This window comes from Macaca fascicularis, chromosome X (genome assembly GCF_037993035.2).
Source record: "Macaca fascicularis isolate 582-1 chromosome X, T2T-MFA8v1.1".
Lineage (NCBI taxonomy): Eukaryota > Metazoa > Chordata > Mammalia > Primates > Cercopithecidae > Macaca > Macaca fascicularis.
In genome coordinates this window covers 20,103,213-20,124,705 of record NC_088395.1, presented here as the reverse complement: position 1 = coordinate 20,124,705, position 21,493 = coordinate 20,103,213, and the positions used below count along the sequence as shown (strand labels likewise).

General features: G+C 36.6%; 1 protein-coding gene across 16 annotated transcripts in view; it reads left to right on the top strand.

The window, feature by feature from the left end:
* RPS6KA3 (ribosomal protein S6 kinase A3) overlaps nucleotides 1–21,493 on the top strand; it is a 116,651-nt gene that overhangs the window by 7,997 nt on the left and 87,161 nt on the right. For 5 of the 16 annotated variants that reach the window (XM_074029039.1, XM_015443447.4, XM_074029038.1 and 2 more), the window contains 2 exons: nucleotides 17,856–17,949; nucleotides 19,246–19,282. The exons of 6 other annotated variants lie outside the window; for them this stretch is intronic. The gene's annotated coding sequence lies outside the window, so the exon portion shown is untranslated. Of the gene's footprint in view, nucleotides 1–17,855; nucleotides 17,950–19,181; nucleotides 19,283–21,493 lie in introns of those variants that run through there. 5 more of the 16 variants (XM_065537996.2, XM_015443448.4, XM_074029040.1 and 2 more) reach the window with 2 other exon arrangements.

Genomic DNA, 21,493 nt, shown 5'->3' with positions numbered 1-21,493 from the left:
AAAATGTTCCATCTTAATAGTGAATATAAATGTAATAATAATTTAGATAAAAGTTAAAAATAATTTACACTTTTGATTCGGTGTTCTGAAAATTAATGGTCATATTCTACCTTAATATCAAGCTAATTGCCCCTACTAAATGGCTTGTACATTGACTGTTTCTGTAACTTATGTCTAATATTTGTAGTTTAAAAATTTTCTTATATGCCACTTTATGCCACTGTTAATCTGCTTTTCTCTCCCATTTTCCTGTTAAAATTAATTGCTTCTCATTTTCACTTACTAGAGAATAGACATCTAGGATTAGTAATATACAAAAGTTACAGCTTCCAAATAATGTAAAATAGCATCCTCACCCTTTTTCTGGTCTCTGCTCATCATGTACAAATACCTCTGGGGTCAGGGGTGTTTGCTGGGCATATTTCCAAATAATGAATAGTGATTTTATGTTTTACATACCATAACAGAACGGCTCAATTGCTGGCATTACCTGCCCTGCATATTTAAGTTCCTCTCTTGAAGATGTCAGCTGGAAAGTAGAACTAAAAATGAACTAAAAAACAGGCAGCTTTAAATTGAAAGCTAGCTTACTGCCCTGCCTGGAGTCAGCTCTCCACATTGTGAGTCCTTTTCTGTTGTTCTCATAAAATAGTGTTAGTTTCCTAAATATTTGTTACTCTACACTTAGGTATAAATCTAAAAGCACTTTTAGATTTCTTGTCATAATAGAATTACAACCATAGCATAAGTTAAATCAGATTTTCCCATCTTAACTAGTATATCTATGGTCTCTTACATACCTTAAAAACTAGTTTTGTCCACCGTATAAATTGATTTTTATAATCTTACATATGGTGATGATCTCATCTTCAAATCTGACCTGGTCATTTAGATTTCTGTGAGCTTAGCTCTAATTCTTTGGGCCACAAAGCTTGTTACAGGAAACTTGGTTCAGTCATTTGATATGTGTTAGAAGCAGATGTCAAGTGATAGCCTGAAGCAAAAGATCATTTTGACATTAATAGATTGAAATGCATCTCAAGTGCAGTGGTTTGGGATAAATTTTCACTTCAGAAATCTTGTAAAACCTATAGCAAAAACCTCAGCTATCTAGAATGTTACTTCATTTCTTCACATTTAGGAACAGAGGCATCTATCTGAAAATAATACAAAATAATAAAGATTTACTTAAAATCACAAAAAAATTCTAGATCAGCACTGTTTAGTACAGTAACTGCTACCCATATGTGGCTATTGAACACTTGAAATGTGGTTAGTGTGGAAGTGAATTTTTTAATTTTAACTAATAGTCACCAGTGGCTATTGGCTACCATGATGAACAGTACAATTCCCAGTTACAGTATTAGTACAAATTGAATGCATTTTTTACACCACTATTTTTTTCATTTCTACCTTGTATGATTTATATCTTGAAATTAATAGGCTAAAGCTTTTCTAAAAACAAATATTTAACGTGCTTTTTCAGATTATTTTTAATCAGGTTTGTTTTGCCCTTTTCTATCCTGAAGATTCTGATAAACCCTCTAGGGTGGTACATACCCCACAAATCAGCATTCTTTTCTTCCTACAACTTTAATAGTTTTACTGTGACATCTCATTCAAGTGATAACACTAAAGCATTGGGGGAAATTTAAATATCAAAAAATGTTGTAATTATAAGTTTCCTCTTGTGCACAGAGCTTACAGACAGAGATATAAACAGTAAGACTAATGTCTCTGGGTAGAAAAATACACAATTATCTTCTATATTATTGGATGAATAAATTACTGTATGGTAATTTGTTTAAATATTGTGTTGCATCCACTGTACTGTGCTAGTTAAAACTGAAAAAGTGGATTGGTGCATCTTGAAATATGAAAGCATTTAAATTTTTTTAGCATAGAATTTTAGAGCAGAGAACAATTTAGCTCTACCCTATTTATATAAGAAAATTGAGACCTGTTCAGGCAGACCTGCTTCAGGTGATATGTTAACAAAGTCATAGTTGGGGTGTGCAACACATTGATTTCACTAAAATTCATTTTGTCATCCACAACATATCAATACAACTTTTTAATTTTATCAAAACTATCTTAAATACGAATTCTGAAAGAACCACAATGGACAAAAGTTCAAATATTACTTTTTCTCTACCCTCTGCTAATTTTCACTCATTTGCTATGTCAAGAGTACTCAAATCCAAAATAATACACAGTCTTGCCTTAGCCTTAATTTATAAGTCTGGAAAATACAGTCCTTAGTTTACAAAAACAACTTCAGAATGTTCCTACCTACAAACGAAGGGTGAGGGGTACATTGAGATCACTGCTCTTTCCCAAGTGAAGATGGAAGGAAGTTCACGTCTATTGAATGCTCCCCTTGATAAGTCACTTTGTGTATATCAACTTGAATGAAGTATACATAATTATCCTCAACTTACAGATGAGGAAACTGAAGCCTAGAAGGGTTAAATAACGTGCTCATGGTTGCACAGCTAGTAACTGAAGGAGCCAGAATTCAAACCCAAGTCTCACAGATTGCAAATTCTATTGACTTTTCACTACACAGCCCTGTTTGAGTTGAGAACATCCAGGTGAGTAACTCAGTCTAAATGAAATCTGCTACCGGGGAAAAAGGATCCAGGTAGTTTACATGAGTAGCTATTATGGAGATGTAGAGAATAACCTAGAGAGATAGGTTACTTCTCACATATATAAATACATGTATGTATGTAGCATGAAGCCCTCTTCTCACCAAGGAGGCCTGTAGAGATGATGTGATCCTAGCATGAACTAGGAATGCTATTCACAATAGAGACAGTGCTTAAGTAGTCAATAGGTAAAGTTAGAAAAGTTAGTAAAACCATGTGAGGTTGATGGTAGTTTCCAAATACAGTGGGTTAAACAGGTTTTTGTGAGTTGGCTTGAAAAACCGCATTTATGACATTGTATGGGAAGATTATTTGAGATTTCTAATGAGCTGTCTTACAAATAAAATGTCTAACGTTTGATACAAAAATTACAGTACTTGGAAAAAGGGGGGAGGGATGCCGCCTAGACATTACTTAACACCTCTCTTTACAGAAGCCCCTAGGTGTATGCCTGAGTAAATGTGCTCTGTTCTTTGATTGCAGCTTATTAAATCATTACCTCTCTATCTTTGCATCCTCTTTTCAGAAAAATCTACTTGATGTTCCCTCAAAGTGCTAGAAAACAGAATTTGGCTCAACCCAGAAAGGTTAACAATTATCTTACTATCATATAAGAAAAGGAAATTTAAAAGGAAAGTTATGCAATCGTTTTGTTTTGTTTTGTTTTGTTTTTTTCTTAGAGTGTCAGGTCAAATAACCCTAATTAATTCTTTTCTCACTCTATCACCCAGAGCTTTTGCTCTAATGCTGATACGGAAGTTCCTTGTATATGTATGTATTCTGTCACCCAGGCTGTAGTGCAGTGGCGCAATCTCGGCTCACTGCAACCTCTGCCTCCTGGGTTCAAGTTATTCTCTTGCCTCAGCCTCCCAAGTAGCTGGGACTACAGGCACCCACCACCATTCCTGGCTAATTCTTATATTTTTGGTAGAAATGGAGTTTCTCCATGTTGGCCAGGCTGGTCTCGAACTCCTGACCTCAGGTGATCCATCTGCCTTTGCCTCCCAAAGTAATGAGATTAAAGGCATGAGCCACCGCATCCGCCTAATTCCTTTTTTTTTTTGGAGACGAAATTTTCCTCTTACTGCTTAGGCTGGAGTGTGCGGTGTTGTGATCTCGGCTCACTGCAGCCTCTGCCTCCCAGGTTCAAGTGATTCTCCTGCCGCAGCCTCCCAAGTAGCTGGGATTACAGGTGCCCACCACCACGCCCGGCTAATTTTTTTTTAGTAGAGACAGGGTTTTGCCATGTTGGCCAGGCTGGTCTCAAACTTCTGGCCTCAGGTGATCCGCCCGCCTTGGCCTCCCAAAATGCTGGGATTACAGGCATGAGCCGCTGTACCCAGCCTAATTCCTTTTTTAATTGAGAAATTTACATACTATAAAATTCACCCTTGTATATAATTCAGTGGCTTTTACTATATTCCCAAGGTTGTGCAGCCATCACCACTATCTATTTCCTAGAACAGTTTCATCACCCCAAAAAGAAATTTCATACACGTTAGCAGTCACTCCCCATTTCCTCCATTCTCCCAGTCCCTGGCAATCACTAATCTATTTTCTGTCTCTAGATTCACCTATTCTGGACATTTCATATTAATGGAGTCCTACAGTATGTGGACTTTGTGTCTGTTTTCAAGGTTCCTACATGTTTCAAGATTCATACATGTTATAGCATGTAGCAAGACTTCATTCTTTTATGTGGCTGAATAATCTATTGTATGGATATACCACAGTTTGTCCATTTATCAGTTGATGGACATTGGAAATTGTTTCTACTTTTTGTCTATTATGAATAATGCTGCTGTGAACATTCGTATTAAGTTTTTATGTGAACATATGTTTCCATTTTTCTTGGATATATACCTAGGAGTAGAATTGCTGAGTCATATGGTAAGTCTATGTTTAGCTTTTTGAGGTACTGCCAGCCTTTTCCAACTGGCCTGTACCATTTTACATTCCCATCAGCAGTGTATGAGAGTTCCAGCTTTTCCACATTCTTACCATCACTTACTGTCTTTTTTACTATAACCATCCTAGTGGATGTGAAGTGGTATCTCATTGTGGTTTTGATTTGCATTTCTCTAATGACTAATGATGTTAAGGATCTTTTCATGTGCTTCTTGTCCATTTGTATACGTAATTCATGTGCTTATTTTGTTACTGTTTTAGAGACTTCAGTTGGCTTTTGCTCTAATGCTGATATGGAAGTTTCTTGTATATGTATTTCTTAGAAAACTTAGTTTCAATGCGTGGTTTTAAGATATTTTCTTTCTTTTTAGATTTGATAAATACAAGGCTTTTCCTAAAATAGTGGTTTTCCAACTGGGTTAATAGAGCTCTAGGTTCTATGAAAGTGCCTTAGGATACCTCTCACCAAGGCACCCCTTCTCTCAGCCAGAGTGGAATTCCTAGAGGAACACAACAAAGAGTTAAATATTGATTATAGAACTTAAAAAAGAAAGTTACAGAAAGAAAAGATTGGGGCAGTGATATTTTTCCTTAGAGTCTCCTCGGCCTGAACTAGTCTATAGTTTCTTATTTAAAGCAAAAGTGCAGGTGTGAATTGAAGATTAATTACTAATCTTAATAATAGAAAAACAGTAGGCCTAGAATCTCTGAAATTAAATATAAGTCAACAGATAAATGAATTCAGGAGTCCATCTCAAGTGAAGTAACGCATATAGGTATGTTATTTGAAGAAGTAAAAATGCAAATAAAACAAAACCTTATTTGCCTCTTTTCCTTCAAGTTCTTGCTGGCTATTGGTATAATTCAAGAGTAATAATTATCAAAATGGATGTTCATATTAAGTAATCCTTAGAGAAATGTCATAGGCAAATTAAAAATAAGTTTTGCCTTGGATTAATAAAAAGAAGAGCTCATAAATGAGTTTTAAAGCTATCTCCTGCCTACCACCCAGCCTCCCCTGCAAGCTTTTCTGAGTATGTATAGTATACTACTAGGTGAAAATGAATTCAATGCAATTATTTTCTTTTGGAACATTAATAAAAGTACTGGGGTGGGCAGGAAGTTTAATAGCTTGAAACAAGGTAAATTAGTAAAGAATAATATAAGCAGATGTAATTGGATCTTTGGGAGGAAATTATGATCTATAATGTTACAGCAGTTTTCTGTAGTACATTTTCAACCATAATGTGGAAAATTAGAAAATAAATGTTATTTTCAACATAAAAATTAATCACTTGAAGGATACTTCTGGTTCTGCCAAGATAGAGGACCCCTATTCCTCCTTGATCCTCCCTTACAGCTAAAACACCTTAGATATAACACAACAAACAAGCACAGGAACGTTCTAAAGGTGGAAAAAGAAGGCAAACAGCCTGCAGACCTTGGGACTCAAGAAAATTCAGGGAATTCACTATTTGTGTTCTTCCTGTCGCCTCCCATATATCCTAGACAGGGTGCTATGAAAGCCTCCAAACTAGAACTGCCAACAGTCACAGACAAAAAGAGCTCTGAGAAAAAGACTGTTTCCTTTAGACAAACAACTAGGGGAAAGGTAGCCAAATAAGACTGAACCTTTTTGACAATACTCACCCTACCCTGGCCAAATACCATCAGAAAAACCCCACCTCACCCCAAAGAAGCAAATAACAGTGCTCTCACTCCCCAACCCAGTGGTGTGGGCTGGGGATATCAGAGACCTAAGTGCCCATTTCTTTGCCCAGCAAAAGCAGACAGCACTTTGGTTCCCCCTGCTGGGTGGTTTTGGCAGACCAGGCAGGAAGCGTTTTCCCTCATTCCTCTTCCAGCAGAAGGAAGTTGTGCTCTTGCCAGGGTGGGGTCTAGCAGCAAATTGAGCCTCCACCCTGACCCAGAAGCAGTGACACTTAACAAGGTGACGTGAGCCAGGGCTAATCCATACTCTACACTCACCTGATATCAACAGGCAGAACAAGAAGGTTGGAGGTAGGATTCTCAACATATCTTACCTCCACTAATGTCAGTGGGGCCCAGTGGAGAACTGAGCCTTCACTCCCATCTGGCAAGTGATGGGTGGCAGGGCTAGTTGGCATTCTGCTTCCTCCTCTACCCTCCCCTGTTGTTAGCTGGGTCCTTTGGGGAGCTGAGCTTTTGGCTTTATAGTGCAGCAACAAAGAAGTATGAGTCAGCCCTCTGCTTTCCTCCTCCCTGTCATCATCAGGGCCCAGCAGGGAGGTGAGCTTACACCCCTACTCAGAGGCAATGAGGTGATACAGGTTGGTGCCCTACTTTCATTGGGACTAATAGTGGAGCTGAACTTCCATCCCACCCATCTGCAACAAAACAGTGTGAGTCATTGCTCCACTTTTGCCTGGGTGATGTTGGTAGGGCCCAGAGGGAAGCTGAACATACACACTCACCCTCCTCACACTCCACCTCAACAGGAGGACTGCCTGCTTCAGAAGAAAAAAAAAAAGATTAAATAGGAAAGAGTCCTATAATCTCCAAATATTCATTAGACAATAAAAAATCACCTACACCAAAAACCAGGAAAATTGCAACATGAATGAGAAAAGACAGTCAACAGACATCAGCACTGTGATAATTCAGATGTTGTAATTATCAGACCAGAATTTTAAAGCAGCCATCACAAAAATGCCTCAGTGAGCAATCACAAACACACTTGAAACAAATGAGAAATTTATCTCAGGAAAGAAATGGAAGCTATAAGGAAGAACCAAATAGAAATTTTAGAACTGAAAAATACAGTAACTGTAATAAACTTACTACATGGGCTAGATAGAAGAATGGAGATGACAGGAAAGAATAACATTGGAGATAAAGCAGTAGAAATGAAAAATAGAGAAAAACTGGAAAATGAATAGAGCCTCAAAGGCCTGGTAAACATTAACAAAAGATTTAACATTTATGTCATCAGAATCCCAGAAAGGGAAAAAAGAAAGTGGACCTGAAGAAATAATGGCTGAAATTTCCCCAAATTTTGCAAAAGACATAATCTTACAGATTCAGGAAGCTGACTGAATCCCAAATAAGATAAACCCAAAGTAATCCACTCCTAGACAAAATCAGAATCAAACTTTTGGAAATGAGTAGTTACTGTCTAATAGATACAGAGTTTCATTTTGCAAGATAGTTCTGAAGATTAGTTACATAATGTGAATACTACTACTAAACCATACACTTAAAATAGTTGAGATAGTGAATTTTATGTTACGTTTTATGACAATTGAAAATTTATGACAATTGAAAAATTAAATATCAAACTTTTGAAAAAGAATCTTTAAAGCAGCTAGAGAGAAATGAACTGTTACCTATAGGGAACAATTCATGTGACAGCAGATTTTCCATCAGAATCTGTGGACGTCTGCCAGGCACAGTGGCTTATGCCTGTAATCCCAGCACTTAGGGAGGCTTACGTCTGTAATCCCAGCACTTTGGGGGCTTACGCCTATAATCCCAGCACTTTGGGAGGCCAAGGCAGGAGGATTGCTTGAGCCCAGGAGTTCAAGATCAGCTTGGGCAACATGGCAAGACCCATTTCTACAAATAATAATATTAAAAATAAATAGCCAGGCATGGTGGCATGGGCCTGTAATTCCAGCTACTGGGGAGGCTGAAGCTGGAGGATCACTTGAGCCCAGACAGTCAAGGCCACAGTGAACCATCTTCGTTCCACTGCACTCCAGCCTGGGTGACACAGTGAAACCTCATCTCAAAACATCTGTGGATGCCAGAAGGATATGGCACACCATTTTTCAAGTGCTGAAAGAAAATACTGTCAACCCAGATTTCTATACCAAGTGAAAATATCCTTCAGGAATGAAGATAAAATCAGAGTGGTCTCGGATGCAGGAAAACTAAGAGAATTTGTGAGTAGCAGACCCTGAAAGAGAATGATAAAAGAAGGAAACTTGGACTGTCAGGAATAAAGAAATAACATAAATTCTACATAGTCTCCTCCAGAAAATAGAGAACACTTTACAACTCATTTTATGAGGCCAGTATTATCCTGATAGCAAAACCGAAAGATAGTATAGAAAACTACAGGTCAATATCCCTGAAGAACATAGACACAGAATCCTCAACAAAAACTAGCAAAACAAATCCAACAACATATAAGAATTGTATGCCGTGACCAACTGGGTTTTATTCCACATCAGACACAGTATCCAAAAATCAAGGTAGCCTACCATATTAAAAGGTTAAAGAAGACAAGTCACATGATACTAATGGAGAAAACATATTTTTTCTTGATCATGAAATGGTTTATAGGAAAGAGAAAAAACTTAGCTAAGTTAAACATTCATTCATAATAAAAACTCAGCCACCTAATAGAGGGGGACTTGCTCAACTTGATAATGAACCCACAGCTAACATAAAACTTAATGATGTAGTCCTACCACCTTGGGAGGCTGAAGTGGGTGGATCACTTGAGGCCAGGAGTTCAAGTCCAGCCTGGGCAATATAGCAAGGCTCTATCTCTAGAAAAATAATTTTTTAAAAAATTAGCAAGGAATAGTGGCACGCACTTATAGTCCTAGGTACTTGGGGGACTGAGGCAGGAGGAACACTTGAGCCCGGGAGTTCAAGTTTGCAGTTGGCTGTGATCACACCACTGCACTCCAGCCTGGGCGACAGAGCAAGACCCTTTCTCTAAAAATAAAATGGGAGGAATCATTCCAAATGATTTTAAGACTTACTATATAGCTCCAGTACTCAAAATACTGTACTATTGGCAAGGGGATACACACATAGATCAGTGGAATAAAATGGAGAACAAGAAATAGACCCACCTAAGTACAGCCAACTGATTTTTGTCAAAGTTAGAAAAGCAGTTTGATAGAGGAAGGATAAATAGCGTTTTCAACAATGGTGCATGGAGCTATTGCATATCTGTAGGTAAAACAGTCAGTCTCAACCCAAATCTCATACTGTGTAAAAGTTAATTTAAAATGGATTGTAGATTTGAATGTAAAACTAGAAAACTTTTAGAATTTAGACATAGGAGAAGATCTTCAGGACTGTGGGCTAAATGAAACAGTTAAACCTGAGACCAAAAGCAAATTCTATAAAAGAAGAAAACAATAAATTGAACTTCTGAAAATTCAAGACCTTTTATCTATGAAAAAGACTCTGTGGAGGGTATGAACCTGTAACTGAGACCGGACTTGTATCTACAATATTCAGAGAACTCTCAAAACTCAGCAATAACAAAGACAAGCAATCTAGGCAAAAAAATAGACAAAAGAAGTGAACAGACACTTCACCAAAGATGAATAGCAGATAAGCATGTGAAAAGAGGTTCAGCATGGTGAGGTATCAGGGAAGTGAAAAAACATGATGAGATATCACTACACACCTATTAGAACGGCCACAATAAAAAATAGTGACAATAATAAATGGCGAGGATGCAAACACACTAGATCACTCGTATATTGCTGGTGAGGGTATAAAATGATACAGCCCCCAGGAAAATAGTTTGGCCATTTATTAATAAACATATGCTTGCTATATGATCCAGCAGTTGTACTCCTGGACATTCACCACATAGAAGTGAAAACTTACGTCCACATAAAAGTCTGTGCACAGATGTTCATAGCAGCTTTATTTGTACTATCCAAAAATTAGAAACCAAATATCCTTGAATGGGTAAATGGTCAAATAACCTAGCACATCCACATCATGGAATACTACTACTCAGTAACTAAAAAGGAATGAATTGTCGATACACACAACAGCTTGGATGAATCTCAAGGGATTTATGCTGAGTGAAAAAAAGAGGTTACATGCTGTATTATTTATATGACATTCTTAAAATGACAGAATTATTGCAATGGAGAATAGATTCCTGATTGCCAGGAATTAGGAAAAGGGGAAGGAAGCGTGGTCATAAAGGGGCCACGTGAGGGATCGTGGTGGCAATAAACTGCTATCTTTACTGTAGTGGTGGATATAGAGACCCACACATGTGATCAAATGGCCTAGAAAACACAGCTACATACCTGTAAAGCCAGTGAAATCTGAGTAGGATCTGTGCATTGTACCAGTTGCAATGTCCTGGCTTTGACAGGAGATGATATAAGATGTTACCACTGGGGTAAAGTAGGTTAAAAGTGTATGAGACCTCTCTGTATTACTTTTGCAACTTTCTGTGACTTTATGATCATTTGATCATTTCTAAATAAAATGTAAGAAAAAAAGTTTATACAAAAAATTAGCCGGGCGTGGTGGAGGGTGCCTGTAGTCCCAGCTACTCGGGGGGAGGCTGAGGTAGGAGAATGGCGTGAACCCGGGAGGCGGAGCTTGCAGTGAGCCGAGATCATGCCACTGCACTCCAGCCTGGGTGACAGAGCAAGACTCTGTCTCAAAAAAAAAAAAAAAAAAAAAAATTAAAAAGGTTAAGTGTCTCTTCTCAATTAAAAACCTATTCCTAGTAGTTTTACTACTAGGAATAAAAGGTATGTCCTTAATACTTAAAAAATCTCGGACCAATAACCAGCTTGATAAGGACATATTACAGGCATTCTCATTAAAACTATGCCTGCTATTTTCACTTCTATTTTACCTTCTAGAAGAGCTTGCTAATGCAATTAAATAAGAAAATCAAAGAGTATTCAAAAAGGTAAAAGATTATTCATCTATGATATAATTATCCACTTAGATAATCTAAGGAAATCCCCTAAAAAGATTTATTAAAACAAATGATAGTCTAATAAGGTGATAGGACACAAAATGTATTCAGAAATCAACAAACAGCTTTCCTGTTTATGGGCCATAAACAGAAAATATGATGGAAAAAAGATTCATAATAGCAACAAAAATATTAAATGCCTAGAAATAAACATAACAAGCAAAGGACAAGACCTAAATGAAGAAAATTACTGAATTCCATTAAAGAATGATTTGAAAAAATGAGAAAAAAAAGCTATAGTTCTTTAATGTAATTTAAATTACTTTCAATAGGACTTGAAGTTTTTTTTTCTTGTTTTTTGCTTTTTTAAGATTTGAGGGTAACTTTTCCTTTGTTTTGAATAAATATCCTGATTTTTCGTTTTTAAAAATTTCCTTAGGTTTCTCTAAGTTATAGCTTATGTGAGCAGTTAAAACTTAATTTTTAGTAACGTGGTTTTTTTTGTTGTTGTTGTTTTTGAGATAGAGGCGCGATCTCAGCTCACTACAACCTCTGCCTCCCGGACTCAAGTGATTTTCCTGCCTCAGCCTTCGAGTACGTGGGACTATAGGCATGTGCCACCACGCCCAGCTAATTTTTGTATTTTTTGGTAGAGGCAGAGTTTCACCATGTTGGCCAGGCTGGTCTTGAACTCCTGGCCTCAAGCAATCCACCTGTCCAAAGTGCTGGGATTTCAGGCGTGAGCCACTGCGCCCAGCCTAGTAAAGCATTCCTATTAATACTGTTTATTTATGCTTAATAAATATGCATATAGAATTAATCATGGAGCTCTAATTAGAAACTACATTTGTGGTTATCTTTTCAGAAATTAGTTTTGGTGGCTTTGTTACTAGGTTATGTTTATACCTAGGGTGAGAGATATATATATATGTGTGTGTGTGTGTACACACACACACACACATACATATTTTAATTAGAGTGGATCATTTGGATTGTTTCTTACTAAGTCAATTCACCTAAAAACATGCCTAAAACACTTTGTATTGAGATACAGTTGGTATTACACAAACAAGAATTCTGTTAAACAGGTTCTGGTTTATTGTGTGTTTGAGCAAGTACCCTTGTTTTACTTGTAAGTTATTAATGCTATCTTTTTGTACATAAAGATGTTTGTAAGAATATATATGTTTAAGTGTTAATTAATAGTTATGTTATCAATAATGTTTATTAGTTCAGTAGACACTTAGCATCACTTGTCTTACAGATGGGGAAACAGAGGTTTGAATGATTTTTGCCACAGTCACAGCAAGTAAAAACTTGGACTTTGAAGCCCAGCATAATGGTGTATCTGTTTTGGGTAGGAGGGCTTCATTAAACCTCTGGAAACCAGAATAAATCATTTAACTTGTTTGTAGGACTCCTGAATTAGCCAATCCAAGTAATACATTAAAGGGTTATCCAGAACTCAGATTTTTAGCCCTAGAAATGAAAGTGGACCCATTAGGGCAAGGGGCTCTTCAAAATCCCCTCAAATAATAGTAATTGTTGTTTCCCCTGACAAGATGAGCAGGAGGAAAGAGAAGCTGACATCTCCTAAACACCCAGTGTGGCTGGGCATACTGAACTGTACCACAACCTCCAGCATAATTAGGATACGAATTTTATGGATTAGAAAACAGATTCATGTTAAGTCACTTACCCAAAGTCACAACTGTAATAAAGAACAAAGCCAGGCTTTGAAACTTTATGTATCAGGCTCCAGAGCTCATGATGTTTACACTGGGATTTCCCAGTCTTTTTTTTTTTTCTTCTTCTTCTTCTTCTTTTCCAAGATGGAGTCGTACCATTGCCCAGGCTGGAGTGCCATGGCGTGATCTCAGCTCACTGCAGCCTCCGCCTCCCAGGTTCAAGTGATTCTCCTACCTCAGCCTCCCAGGTAGCTGGGATTACAGGCGCGCACCAGCATGCCCAGCTAACTTCCGTGTTTTTAGTAGAGGTGGGGGTTTCACCATGTTGGCCAGGCTGGTCTCAAACTCCTGACTTCATGATGCGCCTGCCTTGGCCTCACAAAGTGCTGGGATTACAAGTGTGAGCCACCGCTCCTGGCCTCCCAGTCTTGTCTAATCACAGGCATCCTTTAAGGTGCCTGTTTAAAAAATAATATACTTAACCATGGGGCTTCTGGGAATTCTGATTCAGTGTCAGGCTGAGATAGGTCCAGGTAATGTATCTTTAACAGAAACCATAGGTAATTTTGATCATCAGGCAGATTGGAAAATATTACCAATGCCATTGTGTACTAAGAGGGTTTGAAGGTATTGGAGAAGCAGCAATAGGCTTAGGAGTAGATCCCAATTTTTTAAATTGACACTTTACTGATTTTCTCTAGTAAAATAATAGATCAGATTGTGGAAGTTATAAAATTGCTTTAAGTTCCCTTAATCTGCACAAAAACCAATATTTTATTTTTTTCTTTTAGTTGACAACATTCATATAGTCAGTTCTTTGGCATTATCTATGTTTACGTTGGGGAACAAAAGCACCACTGACAGGTATAGATAAAACTATTCTGAATGCAGAAGTGGAAGAAAAAGTTAGAAGTAACGTTAAAAACAGCTTTAAACATAGAATCAGTAACTTCCTTGGGTACGAAAACCCCCCAAAATTTTAAATAACTTAATCTAAAACTTTAATCCTTAAAGTTTTATAGAAGATCATAAAACTTTCAAGTTGGGAGAGCTCCTGGATAGTCACATATTTATGGATGAAGCAACCACAACTTAGAGAGGCTTGGGGGCTTGCCCACAGTTAGTGGCAGACTTTCAAATCCATGCTAGCCAAGATTCCATAGAACTCTTATGGATTACAGATAAGTACCAGAAAAAAGCAACTTTTCTAAGGATACACCAGGTTTTAGAAATAAATGTAGTGGCAAGTCATGTTTTCCTTATATTCCCTGTTTTGTTTACCTAATTTTTATGTTTTCTTTCATTTTTCCTTGTCCTAATAAAAATGGATATATTTAAAGGAATCCCTTTTAGGAGATTATGTAATTTGAAATATTTTATCTGATCAATGATATGTTAGAAAAATGAACCATAACCTTCCTAGAATAGTGTGTTTAACAAATACTTTCAGAACATGTTGTGCTAAAAAAAACTCTAGTTTTCTCCACTTTTATTACAAAACTATTTTATGAACGAAGAAAAATGAGCATAGCTAGATGCTTGTACATGAATTCTAAGCAATATAGCAGCATTTCTATGTAAGTAGTAGCTTTGTATTTGAACTTGAATTTAATTATCTGCAGATTTAATAACTATGATCTTGGACAAGTTATTAAAATCTCAACCTAACTTTTTTCTTCCCTGTTATACATAATAACTTACCTCATGGATGGTTTTTAATTATTAATTGGGATTCAGTGAGAGAATATGTGTAACACAGGTAGCACTGTAGTTTGAACAAAATAGGCAATGAATAAATGATAGCTGTTACTTATTTCCTTGACCCAGTAGTTATTCAGAATAATATTAATTTCTGAGTGAATGCTTTATTTCCTTATTCAGTATTTTATTATAATCAGAAAATGTGATCTGTGTAATTCCTGCCTCTAAGAATTTTAAACTGGCCAGGTGCAGTGGCTCATGCCTATAATCCTAGCACTTTCGGAGGCTGAGGTGGGAGGATTGTGTGAGGTCAGGAGTTTGAAGCTGCAGTGAGCTAAGGCTGCACCACTGCACTCCATCCTAGGTGACATGGTCAGTTTTTATAACTTTTCATAGAAACTTAAAAGTTGAAAACAACCCATATTCTTTTTACATTATAAAATTCAGTATCTGCCTGTTCTAATATAAATTATTTCAAATGCTTTGTCCTTATTTATTATGCTAGTTGATATTAGTGCACTAAAATTTTCCCATCCATTTTCTTTCCATTTATGTTATATTCTCCAAAGCATCTGCTTTTGTGTTTTGTGGTTGGTTTAGTCATGGTTAAATGTTCAATACTATTATGCATTTACTGTTTTTAATGACTTTTTTGCTTAAAAAGTGATACATGCTAATTGTAGAAAATACACAGAAGGAAATAAACCTCTGCACTCTTACTATGGAATATTATTAAAAGATTTTTTTTTTTTTTTTTTTTTTGAGACGGAGTCTCGCTCTGTCACCCAGGCTGGAGTGCAGTGGCCGGATCTCAGCTCACTGCAAGCTCCGCCTCCCGCGTTCACGCCATTCTCCTGCCTCAGCCTCCCGAGTAGCTGGGACTACAGGCGCCTGCCACCTCTCCCGGCTAAGTTTTTTTTGTATTTTTAGTAGAGACGGGGTTTCACTGTGTTAGCCAGGATGGTCTCGATCTCCTGACCTCGTGATCCACCCGTCTCGGCCTCCCAAAGTGCTGGGATTACAGGCTTGAGCCACCGCGCCCGGCCCTATTAAAAGATTTTTATGTGATTAAGAGTAGGGGTTTTAGGGCCAGGCGCGGTGGCTCACGCTAGTAATCCCAACACTTTGGGAGGCTGAGACGGGTGGATCACTTGAGGTCAGGAGTTTGAGACCAACCTGACCAACATGGTGAAACCCAGTCTCTACTAAAAAAAAAAATACAAAAATTAGCTGGATGTGGTGGCACACACCAGTAGTCCCAGTTACTCAAGAGACTGAGGCAGGAGAATCCCCTGAATCCGGGAGGTGGAGGTTGCAGTGAGCTGAGATTGTGCCACTCACACTCCAACCTGGGTGACAGATCCGGATTCCATCTCAAAACAAAAAACAAAAGAGTAGGGGTTTTAGAATTAGATTTGGGTTTGAATTTAGGCTCTACTTATTAGCCTTAGGCAGTATATTAGAATTTAGGCTCTACTTATTAGCCTTAGGCAGTATATTAGACTTACTCATGTATTCAGCAAATATTTATTGAACACCTACTGTGTGTGCCAGGCATTTTGCTAGGGGACTGGGGATCCAGTGCTTAGAAAGATTGACATACCTATCTTGGCTTAATTTCCTCATTTGTAAACTGGTGATAATACCTCACAAAGTTGTTAAGAAGCATCAAAGATAATAGTCCTTAGCATTTGCCTAGTATGTGGTAAGAGCTCAGTAAATGATAGCAATCATTATTACTGTGTGTATTCAATCTTGATTATATCTTTAATCCAAATGACTTTTTTACTCAGCTTAAGGTTTTTGCCTTACATTTTATTTTTGGTATTAATGTTGAAACACTTGTTTTATTTTTCTTTATACTTATCTGTTTGGTTTGGGTTTCTCTTTAAAGTAGTAAATAGTTGTTGGTTTACTTTTTAAACAATATAACGTGATTATTAAAGTTATGATTATCAAACATTTCAAACACATACCCGATTGGAGAGAGTAGTGTAATGAACCAACATATTCCCATAACCCAGCCTCAAGGATTATCAAACTCATGGCCAATCTTGTTCCATTTCTGCTTCCTCTTCTCATTCCCCCAGCCACCCCCCGATAAACATTTGCATTTATACTTCTTAAAAGATAGACTTTTAAAATTCATAAGCACCTTACTATCATCACTCATAAAACATCAGTAATTCTTTAATAATATCTAATATCCAGCAAGCCACTTCCTTGTATAATTAGATACTTTACACTTTACATTTCTTACATTATTACTTTTGGAATGGTTTCTGTCATATTATTTTACATTTTTTATTCTTGTGACGTTGTTTTCTTCTTCCATATAAATTGTTTTGTTTGAGGAGCTTATGAAATATAGAAGAAAGAATTACGGAGCTAAAAAGATCTGGGTTTGAATCCTACTTCTGCCATTCAGTAATTAACTTTGCTGAGCCTTAGTTTCCTTGACTATAAAATAGGAATAATTATACCTGACTCATGTTGTTAGGATTGAATGTGATGCCTGCATAAAGTACTATTAATAGTCTCTGCCAATTATTATCTTTAGTGATTTGAACTGTAATACCTATTCTTGGTTACTATATGGTTTTTCAAAACATTCCAAAATTTATATTTACTGGATAATTACTAAAAATAATGGTTTTAAAATATCCTTCTAGGAAAGAGAATTTAGAATCTTGGCTTCTCCCACTACCTTTTTTATTTTGAGTTCACATTAATTTAGCCTGAGGTTACAAATCCTACTTTTAACTTTCTGAAGTGTTTTTTCTTTTATATTGTTTATGTCGATTATTCTTCATTATTGAACCCTTTTCTTTTAGTGGAATTAACTGTTTTACTCAGTTATTTCTAAATGTTAGGTTGGTGTCAGTATACTTCATCAGTTCTTTCCTACCTCAATATTCTTTATCTCTTATTCTCTTTTGATGGTCTAGGATGTACCTTTGAACAATTTATTTTTTAAAAAACTACCAGGATGGTGAAAATTTGACTTTGCAGATCTAAGAATAATTTCCTGTGACCTTTGAACACGAAAAACTAGGATGAGGTATAAAATTCTTAGATCATAACTTTTCCTTTTCAATTCTCTGTAAGTGATTACTTCATTGTCTTCTGGCATTTTATTGTTGCAGAGGAGAAATCTGAGGTCAGTCTGATTTCAGTTCCCTTGAAATAACCTATTTTTTTCTGCTTGTATGCTTGTAGGATTATATCTTTATCCTTGAAATTTAAAAACATTTGCCAGGACATGTCTTGGTGTTGATGATCTCTGTTGAACCTTCTCAGTCTCCAGTCTCAGGTATTTTTTTTTTTTTCAGAACTGGAAAGTTTCCTTATACTTTTGATTGATTAAACTGCCTGTTTTTTTTCTTTTTTCTTTAGGAACATCTGTTATTCATAGATTATTTCTGTGTCTGTCTTCCATAGTTTTTTTAAATCTTTTCTTTCTTTTTTTTTTTTTTTTTCGTTTACTCAAGTTTGTCCTCTGTGGCATGGATTCCGTTTTCTGCAGTGTCAATTTTAATACTTGCTATTCACAATGCAGATTTAATTTTGGCTACTATGTTTTCATTTCTTTATTCTTATCTCAACATACTCTTGTTTCATAAGCAGAATCCCCCTTAGACGGTAACACTTCAAAAAACATGAGGTGGATCCTGGCCTGAAACTTGGCCACAACCACAGGACCAGGAAAAAAAAAGTTTCTGAAAGGGTCCTCTTAAACATAAAAATGTAAATATAACCAGAGGTCATTCTTACCCTCATCTAGAAAATAGAACAGTGTTGGGTGCTAACAGACCTTAAGTAGCTAGAGGAATAGTAAAGCAGGCATAAGGGCACCTTAACTAGAAATAAACTGATTTTTCTAATTACATGTATTGGTTTTCTCTTTATAAAATTAATACATAGGCCGGGCGTGGTGGCTCAAGCCTGTAATCCCAGCACTTTGGGAGGCCGAGACGGGCGGATCACGAGGTCAGGAGATCGAGACCATCCTGGCTAACACAATGAAACCCCGTCTCCACTAAAAATACAAAAAAATTAGCCGGGCGTGGTGGCGGCGCCTGTAGTCCCAGCTACTCGGGAGGCTGAGGCAGGAGAATGGCGTGAACCCGGGAGGCGGAGCTTGCAGTGAGCCGAGATCGCGCCACTGCACTCCAGCCTGGGCGACAGAGCGAGACTCCGCCTCAAAAAAAAAAAAAAAAAATTAATACATAATAAGTGCATGTAACTTTGAAAATACAGTACAAAGAAGAAAATCCTATGACCCAGGTAACGACTGATGAGATTTTATATGTTTTGCCAGTTACCTGCACACATGTTGGGAGGAATGGATGCAAAATTGGGTCATACTATATAGTTTTGTATCCTTTTTCATTTAATATATTGCAAGCATATTTTTTGCATCATTAAATTTTCTTTGAGGCCCTGATTTTAACCATTGCATAGTATTCCTACATATGAATAGATGTATTATGATTTATTTAACCAGTCCCTTGTTGGTCATTTAGATTGTTTTCTATTTTTCAGTATAATGAGTATGATGAATATCACTGTACATAAGTCTTTATGCACATCTCTGATATTTCCTTAGGATAAATGAGGAGCTGATTCTTAATCCTGTCACATTGGTAAGGATTATATACATTCCTTATTAAGAATATAAAGTGCTTGTTTCTTATTGTTTCAATGTGATTGCATAGAAGATTCTTTGGATTCTGAACAATTTGATGGTATCTTAACCATATTTTGAGAGAGGTGCCTATTGCCTCATGCTCAGCACCTTCATGATGGAATTCCTATTGCATAAGCTTTTGGACAGGAAAACCACTGCTGATATCAGGGAGTTTGGAAGGTAGATATACTTGTGGAAACCTGAGGGTGGTGAAAAAAAAAAAAAAAAAAGTATGCTCCTTGCTCATTCCTACAACCTGGGTCTCCATATTAATATACTAGGACTCTGGATCTTTTCTTTTCCTCTTCCCTTCCTGTTATTTCAGACTGTTACTCTCTTTGAAGATTCTTCTCTTAATGTCCGTATGTCCATTTCATTTCTAGATAGGAGAATGTCAGTAGATGGTATACCCTGCTGAGTTCAAGGTAGCATGTTATCAGTCACAGATCATCTTTTGGTCCTAGCATACTTATACATGATGATCTCCTGCTGAAATGGAAGTATTTTTTTTTAACTAATGATATATTTTCAGAGGTATCAGACAGCAGCCTGGAAAAGTACATTGTTGTATCATGCCATTACAACAAAGCAGTCTGCTTAATAAAGTTGCTTAAAATGAAAGTTTTTAAATTAATAAAATATTTTTAACATCAGAATTTTCCTTAAAATATTTAGGAATACTCTAGAGTTCCTGAAACCTTGATTCAGAAATACTGATTTGAATTGTTCTTCCTCTTTAAGCCTGGAAGATGATCTTAGGTGATAATTTTTTACAACATTGAAAACAATTCCTGCTGAAAGTCAAGGGAACAGTCTCCTTTATCTGATTTGTTCTGATGAGACCCATATTGTAGGTTATTCTAATGTGTGACTTTATACACATTTCAGGCTAACAAAGTAAAGCATGATTAGCATTTCCTAACCTTTTCCAGTATTTCACATCACATTTGCATATATACAATCTGCCAGGCTCTGAAATTTTTTGGCTGGAAGGCATTATGGTGGGATGAGAGAGGATAAATACATTTGCCTCACTTTTAAACTATTTTTTGTCCATACTCATTCTCTAGCTACATTGTATAAAAATATAGCACATACAAAATGATCTCTTCCACCCTGCTTAGTGGAAAATTGACTGTATTGAATTATGGAACAGGTGTTTCAACACTCTCCTATACTTCTTCATTGCATTACATCTTTAGAAGTTATATGTAGAAATGTAATGTTACACTGTCAATTGAGGCAAAAGAGAGGAAAAGAAATAACATTTACTGAGCATACACTGTCTCTTGGTGGATCTTTTTAATTACAACATCCCTGTGAGGTAGATATTATGTGCATCTTGTGAGTGAAGAAACTGAGGCTCAAAATGTTAAATAACTTACCCAAGTTCAGGTAACTACACCAGTAACTGACAGAGTTGGGGTTTAAACGTGGTACTGGCCAGCTTTAGAACACATTTTTTCCCACTTGTTTTTTAAAATTAGAGAAATATATTTTCTTGTTTAACAAGTACTATTCCTTAAACTTAGGAAACAGTAGAAAGTAAAATACTGCGTAAGACTGATAATCCATGTAACCTAATCTCTAATAAAACCAAGGGTCATTTTCCAAATGGGAAACTTAACTGCAGAAGTAACTCTTTGCTCATTTCTGATAGATAACATTTGAATCCTTGTTTTGATGAAGTGATAGAAAAGTTTCATTTGAATAAAGGTGCTTTTTTTGGTAGAAAAAGCTTTGTAAAGCTTCACTGGTATGTAGGATAACATGGGCTCGCTGCTTTAAAAATTAAGTTGTTCAACATTTTAAATTTTTGCTAAACTCAGGAGGTAGATATTTTTACAAAATGTAGAGCATAAAATACCCTTCAGATTATGTTTCACTCAATTTTTTTCTTAAGTTGCTTTGTTAGTATATACTATACTATTAACTGGGTGAGTAGTTGAGAAAAGAAAGTTTATTGTAAAATTTGAGATGACGTGAAGCTGAAAATAGTGAACAGGCTGATCGACAGATTTGGAATCTAATGTATAGAGACTGTGGCAATGGATGGGAGCTGGAAAAAGGTGAATCAAAAATTTTAAATAAAGTTTTATTCATGGAACTAAGAGTAACAACAGGTATGAATAGAGGATGCAGGGTGTGGTTGCAGTGCAAGAAGATA